The sequence below is a fragment of the Phoenix dactylifera genome, unplaced genomic scaffold, assembly GCF_009389715.1.
Source record: "Phoenix dactylifera cultivar Barhee BC4 unplaced genomic scaffold, palm_55x_up_171113_PBpolish2nd_filt_p 000555F, whole genome shotgun sequence".
NCBI classification, from domain to species: domain Eukaryota; kingdom Viridiplantae; phylum Streptophyta; class Magnoliopsida; order Arecales; family Arecaceae; genus Phoenix; species Phoenix dactylifera.
The window spans coordinates 67,538-77,173 of NW_024067962.1; the positions used below are offsets into that span (position 1 = coordinate 67,538).

The 9,636-nt window shown below is 42.4% G+C and overlaps 1 long non-coding RNA gene across 1 annotated transcript; it reads right to left on the bottom strand.

The window, feature by feature from the left end:
- Window positions 1–6,627: 6,627 nt before the first annotated feature.
- On the bottom strand, window positions 6,628–8,952 carry LOC120106521. The gene is made up of 3 exons (XR_005508651.1): window positions 8,724–8,952; window positions 7,711–7,810; window positions 6,628–6,758 (listed from the first exon to the last, which is right to left on the bottom strand). It is a non-coding gene; the product is annotated as an uncharacterized LOC120106521 (long non-coding RNA).
- Between the last annotated feature and the right edge of the window lie 684 nt (window positions 8,953–9,636).

A 9,636-nucleotide genomic window follows, 5' to 3' on the forward strand; every position in this document is an offset into this window, starting at 1 on the left:
GAGTTGACTCCAATCCTAACGGATACTTTATCAGGACGCGCAGTTTTGTCAGAACGGCTCTTTTCTTATCTCTAACGGCTAGTTTTCGAGGAGTTAAGTTATAAAAGATGGTTCTAAGTATTAACAAAAGAGAGAGAAGATTCATTGAGAGTATTCAAGTCTATCAACCACCGAAGGAGAGTTAGAGCCATTCAAAAACGAAAAGAGGAGTTATTGCATCCTAAGCGATTTTAGAGCACTCCTCACATTAAAGGCTCATTAAAGTGATCCTCAACTATCAGCGCATTCAAGAGAGGATCCAGCAACGGAGAAGCTAAGTCTTCATCGGCAAAATCTGTTTGAAGGCTTCTTCCTTTACATTTTGCTTATATTGCTATATCTGCTTATCTAGAAGCTTGTAATCTTTAAATCTTATTTTTCTGATTATTTGTTACTTGGTTCAATCAAGGGATTGAATCAAGGAGTTAAGGTTCCTTGGTGAGCCCGTAAAACCAACGGGGTTGTTTGTGAGCCCGAGAAAACAAATGGGGGGGTTTTAGTCAGTGAGCCAAGAAAAATCGCCCAGGTTCATTGTGATCCTGCAAAAACAACAAGTTGGATTGTGAGCTTATAAAACAACCGGACTGTAATCTTGAAATTATAGTGAACTCCCAAGAGAAGCTTGGGGAGTGGACGTAGGAGCAAGGGTTGGCTCCGAACCACTATAAAAATCTTGTGTTTGTGTTGTGATCTATCTTGCTTTACTTCTTTACTACTTTCTTATAGATTACTCAATTACATTTGCTTAAAATCAAGAAAGCTTTCATTAATCACATTAGATAAAATTTGAAAAATCCAGTTTTAATTAGAACCCAATTCAACCCCCCCCCCCCCCCCCTCCGGTTGTCTTCTGGGCAACACATGATAATGGAACTATCAATCAAAAGGCTCTGTCAACAGGTTCGGATTTCGGGTCAAGGGTAAAAAAATACCTCCATCACTAGTGGTGAAGGCTAAGTAGGGTCAGCCATAGGAGCAACCTAGGCTTTTATTCTGATGCTCTGCTGGTGGTGCTATTTCCTTTGCCTCCACAAGCTGCAAACTCTTTGTAGTTGTGTTGGATTCCACTGCTTATTAAGGCTGCTTAGTTGGTTTCCAAACTACCATTGACTAGGTGACCCACCACTCTTTCCTTGACTTCTATGAATCTTGCTTTTTTGTTTGCTGCCGAAACTCTTTTCTTCCCAGCTTTGGATTCCACACTACCATTGACTAGGTGACCAACCACTCTTTCCTTGACTTCTATGAACCTTGCTTTTTTGTTTGCTGCCGAAACTCTTTCCTTCCCACCTCTCAAATAGGCAAAAGTGCAATCCACTTGCTAATCGATTTAGGTGTAATGTACATTTTTCTTCTGATATCCGCACATTGCTGAGCATCTTCCACAATGGTTGGTTTTGCAGTGTAATCACTAATCGACTAAAACCTCGAGATTGCATATGCCATTTATATTTTTTGTTAAGCAAGGATTTTCCCTCAATTTGATGATGGGAATGGAAACCAGAAGCACAACCAGGGTTTTCATGGTTTGAGATAATACTTGCATATCGGTAATAGTATTGTAAACATGATACTGTTTGGTAGTAGTAGTGAACTAGATGGCCATAGTGAGGAAATCTAGGATGGAGGACATGTAATATCTTTATAGATCTGGCAAAGGCGAAAGACCCCCTAATGTCAGAGGTTGACTGCTGAGCTTGCTCTTGCCTTATAGGGGGAGCTAGAGTAGGTGTGAGAATCCGGCATAGCTTATGGCTACAACAATAGGAGGGGGGCCAGCAGAGGGATCAGTCAGAATAACGAGCGCTCTGCCTGCCAAGCAAGTGGCAGGAGAAGTGGGCAAGTGCTTGGTAGGCCAACAACCTAGTGAATTGGGCGAGGCACTCAATGAAAGGGGGGCACACGAAGCAAGTATGATAAATTGGCCCCACTCCACTTTTTTTAAATATAAGAAAGGACCACTATGGGAGGTCGAACTAAGGGCCTATGGAAGTTGGGGCTCGTCCCTGGTAAATATTGGATCAAACAATAGGAGACCATACAATTGACCTTTTTTTTTTAAGACAATAGGTACTGTTCCCTACCGAGACAACGGACACTCTCAACGGATCCTCCACGCGCTGGGCATACCATACCTCTTCCGTGCGTCTTTATCATGGCAGGAATAGAACAATAGAAAAAGACCTAGCCAACCCACCCAGGGCTCAAGGACGAGCCATACAAGAGTGAGTTGAAAGGCTTCTGTTTCCGTTCTTGGTTTGGTTCGGGCCCCTCTCGATCTTTTTCGTATAAGGGAAGGGGGAAGGAGTCTAAATCCATGGACATTAATGAACCATCATTGATGGACGTTGCACATGACATGATCAATTCAACTTGACAATCCGGTGCTAATAGAAGTCGCTTACTCTCTGTCTAGCGAACGTTCCAGGGTAGTGCTTTTTTCATTGTAATAGTGGGCAGGTCTCATGAGATCTGATCTATGCTAGCCATCAGAATCTATGCTTTCTATAGTCGATGCAAACACACCAGCTAGTGGTCGTGCGTGTGGGCATCAACTCTCCTTCCGCATTTTTAACTATAGTAATGCCCGACTTCTTTGGTACTACTTGAGTAGGGCTCACCCAGTTGCTATCAGAGATAGGGTAAATAATTCCAGCATCTAACAGCTTTACTACTTTTTTTCTTGACTACCTCTTTTATGTTATGATTGAGTCTCCTTTGCATTTCATAGGTAGGTTTTGTATCTTCTTCTAGGTGAATTCGATGCATACAAATAAATGGGTCAATCTCCTTTAGATCGGTTACGAACCATTCAATTGCATGTTTGTTTTCTCCTAGCATGCTCAAAAGTCGACTTTCCTATTTATCAGACAGGTCAGTCGCGATGATTACAGGTAGGATATTTTCTGGTCCTAGAAAAGCATACTTAAGTGTTATTGGAAGTGGCTTTAACTCAAGTTTGGGAGGGGACTCGATGGAGGGGCACAGTGGCGCACTAGAAAGGGTAGGAAGAGGTTCATATCAGATTCACCAAGGATGAGAATTTGTGGGAGACGGATTGTCGAGCAAGACATTAACTTGTTCTATGGCCTTGTCTAAATCAAAGTTATCAATATCAAAATGGGCTAAGCATGCTTCCAGAGGGTCGTCTGCTAGAATATAGGGAAGAGCTTCTTCTACAAGATCATCCATTTTGTCTATTAGGAAGCACTCATCTTTCCTTGCAGGTTGGTCAGAGGTATGGAATACATTTAGCTTGACTTTCATGTTTCCAAAAGATATATCCATCACCCCAGTTCTACAATTAATACATGCATTGGCTGTGGCTAGGAAGGGACGACAAAAAATCATAGGAATTTATTTCTTAAGATTAGGCACATGTTCCATATCATGGACGATGAAATCGACTAAGAAATAAAATTTGTCTACCTTGACTAGGACGTCTTCAATTGTTTCTCGTGGTATTTTAACAGATCGATCAGCCAATTGCAGGGATACCGAAGTAGGCTTTAATTCACCTAATTCGAACTTCTTATAAATTGAATAAGGAAGAAGATTAACACTTGCCCCTAAATCTAATAGTGCTCGATCAATAGAATTGTCTCCTACTACACAAGAGATGGTAGGCGCACCAGGATCCTTGAACTTAGGAGGGGTTTTGTGCTGGAGGATGGAGCTCACTTGTTTAGTTAGGAAGACCTTTTAAGGCACATGTGTCCTAGATTTTCGTTTCTGGGTACAAAGGTCTTTGAGAAATTTGGCATAGGATGGAACTTGTTTTATGGCATCAAGGAGAGGGAGATTGATTTGACTTGTTTGAAAATCTTCATTATTTCTTCCAATGAAGTTTCTTTCATGCCAAAGGGAGAAGGTGCATTCAGATATTGAGGAAAAGGGGCCTTCGGTGTAAAAGGTGTGGTCGATACTGGACTAGATAGTGGCAAAGAAGAGTTTGGGTTCTTTTCAGGCACAGTCATACTCCTATCTTCATTTTTCTTATGTTCTTTTTCTCCAACCTTATTGTCCACTATACGTCCGCTTCGTAAGGTAGTCATGGCATTAGCTTGTTCATGCTGAACATCATTCGGATGAGTCTCTTGAGCCATGTACTGCCCCTTCGGATTATTCACTGGTTGGCTCGGAAGCTTGCCTTCCTCTCTCCTATTTAGTGCACTCGCTAGCTGCCCTAGTTGGGTTTTTAATTTGGCAATAGACTGGGTATGGGAGTGCAACAATTGTGTATTGGCTTCTAATCCTTGAAGGGCAGTCAATACTTTTTGCTCAAAAGCCATATCTCTTTGGGGTGGTGGAGGAGAGACATGTTGAAATTGTGAATAGTGAGTAGGAGGACGGTTTGGATGAACATTCTGGAAAGGTTGAGAATTTTGGGAATAAGGTTGGAAGGTATTGGGAGTCTGCTGCTTCCAAGAGAAATTTGGATGGTTGCGCCATCCCGGCTTATAAGTAGTGGAATATGGATCATTACTCGGTCGGGATTATGTTTGGGCAGCATTAACTTGTTCTTGCACAAATTCAGAAAATTGAGCTGCCGAAGGGCACTCATAAACAAGGTGAGATGGGCTAGAACAGAGAGCACAAACTTGTGCTTGGAGAAAGTTTGGAAATTATTCTCTAGACATTAATTGGTCCAACTTGCGGGACAGTACATCTACTTTGTCAGATAGACCTATGGACTAGCTAACTTCATATATGGTCCCTTTTTTTTGAAAACTCGGAGGTGCTTGATGAGCGGAGGAGGCATGGTGGTGGGAATTTTCATTGAGATTTTCAAACAATTGCCATGCCTCATGTTCACTTTTAAGCATGAAAGTTTTCCCCACAAGAAACATCGACCATTTGATAGTTTCGTTCAGACAATCCATCATAAAAGCATTGCACTAATTGCCATTTGGGTATTTGATGATGCAGACATTTTCAGAGTAAGTCTCTAAATTTTTTTCAAGTTTCATAAAATTCTTCTCCATCAGATTGGGAGAAGCTCGTAATAGCACGCCTAAATTGGTTTGTTCTTCCTATGAAAAAATATTTTTTTAGAAATTCATGTTGCATTTGGGCCCATGAAAGAATAGAATTAGCTTCTAATGAATGGAGCCACTGCTTAGCTCTATCCTTAAGAGAAAAAGGGAATAGCCTAAGTTTCAGAGCATCATCAGTGAAGTTCTGAATTTTGACAGTAGTGCAGATCTCAAGAAACTCATCTAAATGTTTGTATGGGTCTTCATTATTGAGTCCATTAAAAGAGAAAAGCATTTGGATGACACTAGACTTAATTTCAAACTGTACAACAGCAGTGGTATCAGATAGTCGAATACAAGATGGAGAGATATAAATAGAAGGAGTGAAGTACTCCTTTAACAGCTTAGGTTGTTCTTCAACCATTTCGACAGGTGGAGCAATGATAGTCAATTTTAAAGACCACGTAATAGCACGTATCTTGTAGGATAGTGATTATGGATATCGATTCACAGAGATTGGGGTACAATTATTTTCTTAAAAAAATAATATTTGAAACAGAGAGTTTGTGAGGACTATTGAACTAAATAAAGAAATGCAATTAAAATGATATCAGTTGAGAGAACCTAGGGCAAGGAATTCAACACTAACAAAGTAACAAGGATTAATTGTATTTTAATTTATTCTTGGATTAACATGCAAATTGGCTACAAGCCTAATAAGCATTCAAATAAAGTTTCACAAAAGTAATTTAGGAACACCCATCTACGATTGGCATAAAATGTATACCCTAGACTAATGTGGCAGGATACTGCATCTTCCCTAAGCATGGGTGATCTTTTATTAACTTAGTGATCATGAAGAACAATTGTATAAACATCATACTTAAAATCACAGGAATTAAATATGAGATGAAATAAATTATTCATTAAGAACAAAATAAAGTTTATACAACTCCGAGAATAGAAATCAAAAATACAAAACTCTTGGCCCTTTGTTAGTGCTGCATCCAGCCCTAGTGAAGAGATTAGGCTTCCATGCAGTGGTGGACGGCAGCAGTAGTGCCAAGAGCTTCCATCTCTTCATTCATTCTCTCTGGAGACTCCCCTGAGAATGGCTCCCTCTCAGCAATTCATTATTTCTTTCTTTTAGGAAGTCATTCCCAAAATACCCAAAGTATTCTCTCCCTCTTTTACCTCTATGAGAACTCAGCCTGAGAAAAGATTGATGGGATCAGCCCCTGGTGGGGAAGAAGGAATGCCTCTCGCCTTCATGTATCGATTCCCTTTTATAGCCTGCCCATCTCTCTCTCCTCCCCTCTTTTGAACCAAGGATAAGGATGCAGAGATTGAGCGGATCCGGTCGTTGGATGCACGGGATGGCGTGGATGCTCACGGTTGAGAGGAGATGAGGATGAATCGCGGAGAAGGCGCGTGAGGTTGCTGGGAGCTGTGTCACGCCCCGAACCCAACACCCGGGTCCGGTACGCGACCGGCCGCATGAGCCCTAGAGCAGTGCCCTAAAGATCATGCAAGGCCTATGATTAACAAAAATTCCAATAAATCCACAACTAATTTAATAATTCAAATAGACAAATCCGACATGTCCAAATAAACAAATTGGTTCAATTACAAGATCCTTCAAATGTTCATCGACATCAAAGAAGGATAAACAAACTAACTAACTAATAACTCTGGTATTCGCACTCTGCACCCATCCCATCCAAATCTATGCATCCTGCAACTCTGATAAAAAAAAAAGAAAAGGGGATGAGCTTTACAGCCCAGTAAGAATCCCTACACATCCACACCAACATAATAATAATAAAAATCTGAAAACCACGACAAGTCAAAGCACATATCATGAAGTCATAAACCGGCTATCAAAGCTCAAATAATCGATACAAGTATGTACATCAATCATCAATAAAAGTCCAGCCACACAAGAATTATATAGCATATGATAGCTCATAAACATGTATTATAGTTTCAATGTCTTTTCTTCAACTTGATCCGGTTTAATTATCTTTCCGACTTTGGGTCAAATCTCGGTCACATTTCTCAGCCTGTGGTGGGGCAACCAAATTATCACATTTTCAGCCTGTGGCGGGGCCTGCACATTATAGTTCCACATTTCTAGCCTGTGATGGGGCCTGCCAAAGTATCACATTTTCAGCCTGTGGCGGGGCCTGCACATTATAGTTCCACATTTCTAGCCTGTGAGGGGGCCTACCAAAATATCACATTTTCAGCCTGTGGCGGGGCCTGCACATTATAGTTCCACATTTCTAGCCTGTGAGGGGGCCTACCAAAATACCACATTTTCAGCCTGTGACGGGGCCTGCCATAATAACAAGATAAACCCAAAGTTTCTTTTCATACAATCCAGTTTACATCTACACATCCATTTTCTTTTATTTATTTCTGGCTATAAACTAACCACAATCACGTTTCCAGCCCGTGACAGGGCAACCAATATCATTTGGTTAGTTTAGAGCACCACATCCATCAGCCAATTTTGCAGGTGTAGGTTATGCGCATGCATGCATCTATCATTATACCAATCACAAGCAAAGACGATCAAAATACAATTTAAATATAAAAACCATTTTGTTTTGCCTGGATCATAGCATATCAAACATATATATATAGTGTAAAATATTTATATCATGTAGGATTGGCGTACAAGGATTCTTACCGAAATTGTAGACAGACTCAAATACAGATCTGGATCACAACCTACGAGCTAGGGTGCTGAGTCCCCTGATCAAAACCTCCTGGCACCGCTGACTCTTTCCCTACAACATCAATTATAAATCACAAACTAAATTATTTAATATTTAAATATTCTAAACCATAATTCACATCTACTATGGGGTCCATCACCAGGTCCCCAAACATCTCAATCCCTCCAGATTTAGGGCAGTCGGGATAGCCCGACTTCCACCTTGTACCGCCAGCCTACGTCATCGCCAGCCATAGCCGCAGCCACGCCGCGACGATAGTCGGTCCCGGTGAAGAGACCAAAAGAAGGGGTGGATGAGAGAGAAGGGTTCTTCCTCCACCTCTTCGGTCCAAGGGCATCAGCCAGGGTGGCTGTGCCCTCACCTTCCCCACCCTCGGCCACCATTGGCCGAACCATCGCCGGCCGCCCCTGTTGCAGTCGCCGACGCTGGTGGCTATCCAAGAGAAAGAGAGAAGAAGAGGTCTCCTCCTCTTCTTCTTCTTTTCTCTTCTCCTTCTTCTTCTTCTTCTTCTTCTTCTTCTTCTTCTTCTTCTTCTTCTTCTTCCACCGACACTGTCCCCTCCCCCTTCCTCCATTTCTTCCGAAGATCCACTGGCAGTGGCTCGGCCCCCACCCGACGGCAACCCCAGTGGCCCCCGACCGCCGCCGCTGTCGCCGCCGGTGGCCAGCCGACGCGAGAGGGAGAGAAGAAGGAGGTGGAACCGTGCGGGACGCCCTCGGTCCACCATCCCCATCCCCACTAAAACTCTAGAAAATCCCTCTCCGACCCTCACACAGTCCCAACCAACCTCACCCGCCATGAATCCCGGCCAACCCGGTGGCCGGCGGCGACGAAATCCGAAGGAGAAAAGCCGAAACAGGGGTTCCCTGTTTCGGACTCTTCTCTGGCGATCTCATCAGCCAAACCCCAACCGGCGCAGCCCAATCTCTAGCAAAGGATGAGCAAGGAGAGGAGCCACACTTACCTCGGTCCGACGAAGTGCTCCGGCGACCCTTCCGGCGAGGACTCGGTGGAGAAAGTCCGCGAGCAGCTCGGATTAATGCGCACGGCTCCAAGGTCTCTTCACCCGTGGGGATCTTCACCGAAGGAAAGTGGTCTTCCTCCGCGGCCGGCCGGACCTCGGCGCCCATCTCCTCTCCGACGATCCCCTCCAACGCCGCCCCCCCCCTCTCTCCCATTCTCCTCTCTTCATCCACGATCGTGCCTAGGGCATGATCGGAAAAAGAGGGATGGGCCCGGTCTTTTCGGGCCGGCCCATCTCTCTTTCCTTTTTTTTTTCTTTTTTTTTTTTCATGGGGTATTACATACTCTCCCCCTTAAAAAAATTTCGTCCTCGAAATTAACTTACTTGAAGCCTCAAACTAAAATATATATATATATATATACATCTATCATATCATCCCTGAGATCTCAAATAATCTCCTTCTTGGAGTACATACTCACAAGATTTTGACATACAAAAATTACAGCATCTCAAAACTTGATCCTTTCTATTTGCCACACGTAGTAAGTTCTTTTGATCTCCTTCAAAAGAATTTCAAACTTCCAACCTTGGATTAAAATGCTATAATTATATCCCAAAGAAATTAATTTCTCTTGACTTTACATAGAGATCATAATTAGCTTGACAAAAATAGGAGAAATCTTTAGTATCAAATACTCTTAATATTCTATAATCATTTTTCTTTTCTTAACTTTGCCTGTGATTAAATAATCAACCTTTATCCTAGGAAAACCGCAAACCTGTTTAAATAGGTATATTAACAATGTCAGAGCTAGGAGTCGAAGAACTATATTAAATCATTCCCGACCCAAGCTTAATCACAGAGCTATCAATCCGTTAACGCTAAATTTGAGATGCCCCATAATTCTTCTTA